At 39.3% G+C, this 10,063-nt stretch overlaps 1 pseudogene across 1 annotated transcript; it reads left to right on the forward strand.

Annotated features, from left to right (window-relative positions):
• The first annotated feature begins 124 nt into the window (after nt 1-124).
• On the forward strand, nt 125-9,849 carry LOC149831774 (uncharacterized; annotated as a pseudogene). The gene is made up of 10 exons (XR_016433195.1): nt 125-188; nt 1,218-1,264; nt 4,129-4,289; nt 4,321-4,426; nt 4,511-4,591; nt 5,548-6,191; nt 6,504-6,895; nt 7,547-8,315; nt 8,374-8,606; nt 8,691-9,849. The product of XR_016433195.1 is annotated as an uncharacterized LOC149831774 (transcript).
• The last annotated feature ends 214 nt before the right edge of the window (nt 9,850-10,063 follow it).

Here is a 10,063-nt window from a genome sequence, read left to right on the forward strand (position 1 = left end):
CCCCCGCCCCGTCTCAAAACTTTAACCTTCATGCGGGGAGACGTTGGACCTCCACCCTCGCCCCGTCTCAAAATATTAATCCCCATCCCCTACCCTTGCCCCGCCCCGACCCGCCCCCCCTCCCATTTTCGCTTCAAGGGTTTCCTCTTGTTTGAGGTAATTGCGTGGCGAGTGGAGAGATTCCTAAGGTTTGTTTTTGGGTTCTCCGTTAGTGATCCGTTGGTTATGGGGAGTTTGCAATTGCGAGTCTCTGAGTTGGGTTTGAGTTGAATTTGAGATGCTTTAATTGTGATCCTTTGTTTCACTGGAACCTTATGTTTTGGTTTTGAGAATGGCTGATTATCCTGCAATTTCTTCTTTTTTTGGCCCCGCTTGCAGATTATTAGGTTTCGGGGAGCATGGATAGTTTGTGTTGGTCGTGAAATGTTTGTGCATCTTGTCAGGAAGTTTAAGTCCTTACTCATTCGAGACATTTTCTTGTTAGTTTATGTTTCTCTCTAAAGCAATTTTATGAATAGAACTCACGATTGTCTAAAGTGGGGTTTTCCCCCATCAGTGAATGGCTATTATAAGTCGTTTTGGAATGATTTGGTGGATATTGTATACCGCTCTAAGGCATGCTAATTTTAGAAGAGTTGGTGATTTATCATGTTTCCCTGTTTGCTAGGGCCACTCGGACTGGAAAACTGGGTGACTCTAGAAATGTTTGCTACATTTCAAAAATTCTTTCTGACAAAGTATGCAAATGTTATTTGGTTGCATATTTCTTTCCTTTTTGATGATTTATGGAAGTACGATTTAATTGTCATTCATAAATCCGAGGGCTTGTTTCATTTTCGACCGACATTAGGGTTTCTTTCTACTTGGTAGGCAAGTTGGGGATGGGCAGAATTCCACCTGTGTCAAGGAACTGTTCCTCGATAAAAACATTGAAGCTCATCTTTGCTACTGTTTAAATGGGTGAATAACTTGTTCAAACTTGAAGAAGGAAAGAAAAAGTTCTTTGATATTCTATTTGCAGATGAAAGTGTTTCCAAGAGTTAGAAGATGGTCACTGGTATAATATTTTGTAATTGAATTTTTGTTTCCATGTTGCCGTACCTTACTTCCTCTGTTCAAGTCATCATGGTTCTATAGCTTGATCTTGATAAAGTATTGTATGACACTGTATTTGCATACTTCTAAACTTTGTTTTTTTATTAATGCAATTTGAGCAGATATGAAGTTAGAGACAGTGCATGAGTATCACAAACAAGAACCTGAGGTAACTTGAAGCTTGTTATTGTTTTTTTCTTCTTCTTTTTTGCAAAATAATGTCAGCAATCTGCATTTTTTTCCTAAGTAGGGAGTTTTTAGAGAAAGTTCATGTTTCCCTATCTTGAATAGAACATCGGTTTCATTCATTGATTTTGCAAATTGCTGGTAATGTCTTGAGCAAATTTGTAGGTTGCACTTGTCTAGTGGATTTTAAATAAACCAGTTCTTGCACCATTGCCGTTTAGCATTGATCGGACCATCCTTCGGTTGATTCCTCTTGATGAAGTTGTGAATATGTTGAATAATTCTTCCTGTTTTCTGATCTATGATACTTTACACCGTTTGCTTCGGCAGTTCACTTATATTAACTTACGAATGTATTACCTATATTATACGTTGCAGATATTCCTTTTGTTGCTTCATTTTTATCTCATCTTTCCATAAGAAAAGAAAAAAATCTCATTCCTTGCTATTGCTTTTAGACTATGTCACATAGGTGCAGGTGCAGATGCGGATGCGGCGATGCGACACTTTAAAAAAACTTGGGTGCGGGGGTGCGGTGAGGGTATATATATATATATATATAATTTTTAACAGTTTTAAGTTAACACTATGTATGTGTGTGTGCATTTATGTATATATATATATAATATAGATAAAAATGGACTTGATTAGGGTTAACTGAATCTACTTTTGGATAGAAATGGACCTCAGTGTGGTTGACTTCACCTAACACAAAGGAAGCTGTGTCCAAGTGTCGCACCTGCCTGGGTGTGGGTGCGACGCGGGTGCGGTGCCCTGTCAGAAGAGTCCGTGTTACATACCTTTTAGATATAGTGTTCTTCTAGTTAAAGTTTTTTTGTCTGTTTTTATTCTTTTGATGATATGCAAAACTTGCCAATAGACGAAGGCACTTTTTTTTTTCGGTTTCCTTATGTTTTATATTTTTATATTGCTTAACTAAAGTCTCTATTTCTCTCTCTCTCTCTCTCACTCTCCATGTTCAACTTTCTGCATTGCAGTAATATGGTCTTGCCTGTACATTTTACATATTTTAGTCCTCTTAAAGAATTTAACTGGAGTATTCAGGCAATGAAAATTTTTGCTTCTCTTTTCTTTTTCTGTGACTGGCCTCTGTAACTCTAGATGTCCTGTTGTACATGGTGCAGAATCCATTACAAGGCAAACAAGAATAATTTAGTCTCCAAGAAGAAAGAGAAACTAAAAATTCTATGAGTAATAGACTTGATGAGCTTGAGCACATGCTCAAGGATAAAACCTTGTCAAGGCAAGTAATGGCTTGAATATGATTTTACTCCCACCCAGCTATCTGTAAGTTGCAGCTGTTTACTTATTTGCTTTGATTCTGAAGTGGAAGGAGTGCCAAAACATTTGCCTTGTATTACCTGTGTATCAACTATCAACTGCCATGAAATTTCTTTCTTTCCTTTTCCCTTAATAACCAGAATACCAGTTGCTGACATCAAAACATGTCATTTTGAGAAACAACATGTGCTGATGTTGTCTGGTTATATTCAAATTTCTGTTGCCTCCATGATTTTTCATTGCTTGCATGTAATATTCAACCTATAATTTATCCTTGCATTTGGTCGAGATGCACTCATATTGAATAGTTTTGGAATTTATGTTCTGTGTTCTCTTATCACTTTGTAGGGATGAGTTCAATCTCTTAACAGAGATTTTGCAATCACGAATAGTTGATTCTTCTATTGATAGTGAAACTGAAAGGATCCAAATGAATACATCGAAAGCAGCAGCCACTTGTGTGACAATCTATGTCACATGGGTGCGGGTGCGGGTGCGGGTGTGGGTACGACACGGGTGCGGAGCAATTTCAAAAATTTTGGACATGGGGACACGGCTATATATATTTATATTTTAATATATATATATATAACAATAATAAGATTGTAAATTTTAAAGCAATAAGTTGACCGGTCAAAGTTGACAAAATATATATAACAATAATAACAAAAAAAAAATATATATATATATATATATATATAACAATCATAAATGGACAAAAATAGACTCGGTCAAATTTGACCGAGTCCAAAATTAATTTTAATAAATGGATAAAAATAGACTCGGTCAAAGTTGACCGAGTCCAAAATGTGGACGGACTTGGCCCCAGTGCGTTGACCGAGTCCGACACTTCGTTGACCGTGTCCGCCCCGTGTTCGAAGCTGCACCCGTGTCGGGTACGGGCGACGCTGGTGCGTCGACCTTTTAGCTGAGTCCGTGTGACTTAGGTGACAATGAATGGCATAAATATCTCGATGCATGGAAATGTAAAAGACCTGGTGAGAACTGGATGATGAGGACCCTCATTTTTTTGTGCCTATTCAAGTTCATAAAGCCAGTTCAGTCATTCTTTCTTGTTCTGTAAACATACTCATCAATGTTTTATTATTGTAATAGGACCACCAGTAGCGTGAAGTTTTTCAAACACTCTCTACTTTGGGACAATGATCTAAGAGTTTTGACACCTGTTATGGGAATTACCTGCCAAAAGTTATCATCAAAAGTCTTAAATGCTAATTGAGAGATCTTAGGTTCAAATCCCATAGAGGGCTATACTGGAGAGAGAAAGCTTGTTATCTTCCAGAGGCTATTGAAGAAGGAAAAAAATGTTGGCATGCATTTATAGATTAGGATGGAAGATGAGATGTTATGCACTTATTTCCTTTTGTTTGAGCAAAACAGAATGTACAGGATGAGCTAGTTTTTGTGTGAGTTGCTGCTTTTTGGCATCTGAAGCTTAAAAGTGTCTTTCGTTGTTGTCAGTCATTATAGATCCCTCAACTTTTAACTACCTACTCAAAATTTGTTGACCAATTCATTTCACAGATTGCTGATGAAACAACTGCTTCTCCAACTGAAATTGCAAAGGCATTCATGGGCAGTAGGCCTGCAAGAGTATCCCCAAGGATCTCAGGTCTTCAAAGTCGGACTTACAGACAGTTTTCACCATTGACACCTAAAGCTGATAGTCTGTCGCATGTTCTAAAGTCAGCTAGTACATTTTCTGGTGTCTCTCAGGTCTGGAGAATAAGGCTTTTTTACTCCAAAATCTCAAGAATATAGATCTGTGTTGTATACTCCTGCATCTGCATATTCAAGACTTGTTTCAGAGTCCGATCGTGAGGTATGACTGTTGATAGTTCATTTCACCTTACAGTCTTTCATGCCAATGGCTTGTCAATAAGAAGTTTTCCTTCTTCCTGCCCAGGTTAATGGTGATGGCTACATTGGCCTATCAAAATCTTCTCATCAGGCAGAAGTTAATGATGCACCTTCTAGCAGTGGGCAGGTAAGTATTCCTCCACCCCCTTTTTTTTCTTAGTTTTTGGAGGCATTCCTAAGATGTTATTTTTTCTTGAAGAAGGATTTGATCACAATTTTCTTAAATCATAACAAAATTCGCTAACAAATTTTGAGCTGTGTGGGTGTTTATATTTGTTGCTGTGCATATAACTGTGCATTGAAGTACAGAATGAGAAATTGTCAGTAGTGGTAAGGGGAAATAGAACTAAACAGTTGGGAAAAGGAAAATTGAGTAAAAACAAACCACATCCTTGAGAAATAGATTTTGTGGTTTGCTGGTCTGTATTTGCAATATTCTCTGAAACCATGACTTAGATCAAGCTTATAGTGGCCGTTTAATTGCTGAAATTGTCTGTTGATTGGAATCACCAGTTAACTGTACGTGGTTTGACTGATGGTCACACTCACGTGTGTGACCCTATTCTTTTATTACAAGTATTGCTAATATGTGGCTTACTTATTTGCTATATAAGTTAACAAAAATATGTTTTTGTTACAAGTTTGCTAAAGATTCACAAAAGCCTATTTTGAACTTCAAGTTGCTAGTTCATTAATCTGTCTAAGATACTGAAATGATCACACAGCATGCATGTGTGTGCATACACAGTTGCACACAATGCATCATAGCTTCCATGTTTCTGGCCTTCTCATCACACTCCTGCTACTTTTCTAAATATGTTTGTTGATGCTTTTTGTGGGCATTGAGTCCTAATTTTGCAACTTCTGTTATGCACTTCCATTTGTTGCGAGTCTGATCCCCTCAATGTCGATTACTCTATCTCTCGGATTACATGTCCAACTTGTTTAGGTTACTATTGTTGAAGTCATGAATCAAACTTGCTACTGAGAAATACACCTGATGGTCCTGTAAAGGTAAGCTAATTTCCATTTACCAAACTACTGTTGGTCATAAACAACTTTTGTTAATTTATTGTTGTTCAGGTCCTGAAGCGGAGGAGTTCTATTTTTGATAATGACATTGGATCCATCAGCTCTATAAGGCGGATTCGCCAGAAGTCTAACTTGATGCCTACTTTTAAAGGGTTTGGTCTTCCTGCCAGTCCTATTCCTCTGCCATCATCAAGGTCTGATGTTGGTCAGAGCTCCATGTCTTCATTCCAGAAATCCGTGCAGTTACATTTTCCAAAATACAATTTGGCTACAAATAACCAGGCTATTGCAAACAGTGATCATAAAATTACACCTGTGAGTTTTGCTTCTGTTCCTCCTCAGTCTAGTGAAAAACCTAGGAAAATATTGGAGGAGATTGACAGACCATCACCAAAGGAGAAATCAACTGAACTGAAGTTGGCTATTGCAAAAGAGAAGTCTCCTACCAAGTTGACATTAAGTATGTTAGGTGGTAAGGCCCTCAGAAGCATGGAGGACATAGGCATGGAAAAATTGACCGATCATGGCATTACTTTTAATGGTTCTGGTAGTTCTCATAAATGGCCTCTTAAGGAAACAAAAGATAAGGTTGAAATGAATGGTCTGGCTGAGACTTCTGTAAAAGCCACCAAAACATATTCTAAAGATGGTGGTTTAACAAATGAGAGTTCTCCTGTTGCTGATTCTCTATCTGGGTAGAAACATGCAGACTCTAGTTCTATGATACGTCCTAAAAAAAAAAGCTGCCCTTCCAAATGGCTGCACCTGAGGTATGTACCATGTAACTTCATACGATCTCTTTTTTTCTTTTGGAGAGGTTCTGTGGCTGAACTGAGTGATGGAGTCAGCAACATAGCTACCTTTGTTCTCATGCATGCATCTTCTTAGTGTCATAATGTGCATCCTCTTTTATTTATATTTTGGTTGCTTGTTATCTACATCTTGATTGTGCATTATGAAAGTATTTATGGCTTTTGGTTTTATTTGCGGCTATTCTTTGTTCATAGTTTAAGTTTTGCTATTCAGATGGATGAGGATAACTACAGTCTTGGTGAGACCTCTGCTACATCTCTTGTGCAAACAGAAAAAGCGAAACCTTTTGCTGAAATATCTATCCAGAAGCCTTTGATTCATCCTTCTGAAAGGAAGCCTGCTACAAATTCCTCATTGACTATCAGAACTGGTATGCAGAATGTCTCTAATTTTACTTTTTCTGTTACATCATCAAACTCTCTTTCTGAGCCACCGTCTGCTCCTGGACTACAGCCTCCAATCTATAGTAAGGTAGTTGAAACCAAGAAACATGCTGTTGGAAAGAGTTCCATCATTCCACTTAACTCTTCTGCTTCTGCTGTAGTTGATGCTTCAATCAAGACTGGTGCAACAAAGATTGAGTCCAGTTAAGTCTTGTAAGATCTTGGTTTAAAAGCTATTCTGTGAGGTTCTTTGTGCCTTCTATATTTGTTACTTTTAAGTTGTTACAAACCCATCTGCCCTAACTGATTATGGTGTTTTATGCATTGGTTAGTATCTTGGTTCTGAAATGTTATTGTCTGTTCATGTCAATCCTTAAAACATAAAATTAGCTTTTGGATAATTTTCTATTGGTTTGATGTCAAGCAGTTCATACTCTGGAGAGGTATGAGCTGGGATGCCCCTTTTTTCTCCCCTAAATTGAAGCGTTTATAGGTAGCTATACACATCCGCCATTAAAATGTTTTGCATTATCCATGCCTTGGGATAGTTGGCTGTTGTGCACATATTGTGATATTACTTTTGTACTCCATGTTTATGAAAAGGTGACTGCTAACTAAGGTTGTAGCATTCAGGAAAGCCTGTAGGCATGGTGAATATTAGTTACCTTTTTTATTTTCAATTTGTGTCTTGTGATTATCAGCATTTTCTGTTCTATTCAAGAAAAATTTCCCTCATCACGTTGAACCCTATTTTTCATATCTAAGACAATTGATTTCTTGCTTATGGTGCAGTGATAATGCTGTTGTGAAAATGACTTCAACTCAACAGATAAACTTGGGATTGGATTAAGAAGTTAAACTTCGGAAAGTTGAGGAAACTGTCATGTCTTCTGCATTTACATCAGCATCATCTTCTCCCAGCGTCCTCTTTGGTTTTGGCACTTCATCTGCTCCAAGTTTAAGCATTGATTTTTCAAATTTAAGCTCTTCTGCATCTCAAGCATCATTTGCCCCAGTGGCACCTGTTTCTACTTCTGTATCCCAGACTACCACCAGCAGCCATGTAACATTAGCTTCTACCAATTTTCAGTTTGGTTGTGCATACTCATCACCTTCTTTGGCTGCAAACTCTTTTCCATCATCATCTAGGCCACAGCTGTTAGATTTGTCACCAAAAGCTTCAGAGAATCCATTGCTACTTGGCAATATTGGCTCATCTTCTCCAGTGATTATGTCATCACAATCTGAGCCTGTTTCTAGCACCTCTGTTACCACCAATGCTTCTGCTTCAACCCCACCAAATTCTAGCTCTGCATCTGCCAGTGGCAAGTTAGGGATCTACGCTTCTCCATTTAGTTCCATGATTCCCTCCCCTGTTGGCTTCCAGTTGCCACAGGCTGGAAGTGCACCACTTAAAGGTAGTTCACCAAGTCAGTCAAGTTCATCTGCTTCATTACCAACATTTGGCCTCAGTGCTGCTTCAACTTTTGGTTCTTGTAGCTCTCTCTTTGGCTTATCACTTAGTTCTGGTTCTATTCTGAGTTCATCATCCTTGTCAACAGGTGCCATTTCTTTTGGCACAGTCAACCAAGCATCTTCTACACCATCTACCATTTGGAACTAGTACCCAGTCTCAGTCCTTGTTTAGTTCTGGAGTTTCTTCTTCCTTGCCTGGAGTCAGTGGATTTTCTTTTGGCGGATCATCCTCTGGTGCCACTTCCTTAACATCGGGCTTCTCTTTCGGAGGATCAGCTGCTAGTGCTGCATCTTCAACAACAGGGTTTTCCTTTGGAGGATCGTCAGCTGGTGCTACTTCATTTCCTGCACCAGCTGGGTTTTCTTTTGGTGGATTGGCTTCTGGCTCTGCTTCATCATCTCCTTCAGCAACTGGAATTTTTGCAGCTACATCATCAAGTGCAACAGTGTCCTCTTTGTCAACTGGGTTTACTTTTGGTTGATCATCAGTGGCTGCTTCTACATCCTCATCATCAATGGCAGGGTTTTCTTTTGGTGGGTCATCAATGGGTGCTTCTACATCCTTGTCATCTGCAATGGGGTTTTCCTTTGGTGGGTCATCATTTGGTTCTACTACATCCTCCTCATCATCAGCATCCTTCTCATTTGGGGCACCATTGGCTGGTGCATCTTCTTCGGAAGGTACAGGTTTCTCTTTTGGGTTATCATCTGCTGTATCTTCTCCAGCAACTACTGGGTTTTCTTTTGGAGCCGGTGCTGTATCTTCTCCAGCAGCTATTGCATTTTCTTTTGGAGTGTCATCTTCTTCTACCAGCACGCCATTTGCATTTGGGTCTTCTGCTGGCACTTCCGCTTCAGCAAGGTCCTTGTTTTCCTTCACTGCAGCGGCATCTTCTTCAACACCGTCTTTGGGTTTTACTTCAAAAACTGGCTCTCCTGCTCCAGCTCATCCCATGATGAAGTTTGCTTCTGCATCACCAGGGAATGATCAGATGAATGTTGAGGATAATATGGCTGAGGACACTGTCCAGGCATCCATGCTCCTCGCTCCAGCATTTGCTATGAGTTCACCAGCATCCTCAAATTTCATGTTTGGCTCCCCCAGTGTTCCCACTGGAGGTCAGCCCATCTCATTTGGAGCTCCACAAGGTCTGCCAACTCAAGCACCCTCTCCATTTGCTGCTGGTGGTGGCAGCTTAGAATTCACAGGTGGAAGCTTCTCATTAGGTGCAACTGGGGGTGATAAATCTGGTCAGAAAATTGTAAGGATCAAACGTGATAATGGTCGGAAAAAGTAGTAGTGCCAGATTTTACTACCACCCGGGGTTTTCCCTTGCTTCGGCAAAGGGTTCCTCGTCATAAAAAAAAAGTTAATGGCTCTTGGCGATTGGTGGCCGTGTTATTTTGCTTGTTTTTGTTTCTGCCCGATTACATCACTTTGAGGGGTAAGCAGTGTCGGTTTTTGCTACAATTGGAGAGGTACTTGGAAATTTGTTGCCTGTTTCTTCAATCGGTGTAATTGTCACCATCCCTCATATGCCTTCCAATTTTGATGGCTTAGTTGTAGGGTATATCCGAGAACATGGCGTTCTGTTCTCTGTTGGCCTGTGTATGTTGTGTAACAAAAACAATTGGATGCGTGCATTGGTAATTTGTATGAGCTCTTTCATATTATTATTCCAGTAAAAATTTTTCCTGTTGTGCTATTCACTTGTATCTGCGTGTATCAGTAATCTGTACCAGCTCTTTATTCTACCGAGCAGAAGTTTTTCCTGTTTGTATTATTCACTTATTTTCTTCGAATGATCATTTGATGGATAGCAGTTAGTCCGAGACTTTGAGAGAAGAAAAACAATGTAACTTTGGTATAATTGGAAGGAACGTACCATGGGATT

The sequence above is a fragment of the Nuphar pumila genome, chromosome 7 (assembly GCF_984573655.1).
Source record: "Nuphar pumila chromosome 7, dmNupPumi1.hap1.1, whole genome shotgun sequence".
Lineage (NCBI taxonomy): Eukaryota > Viridiplantae > Streptophyta > Magnoliopsida > Nymphaeales > Nymphaeaceae > Nuphar > Nuphar pumila.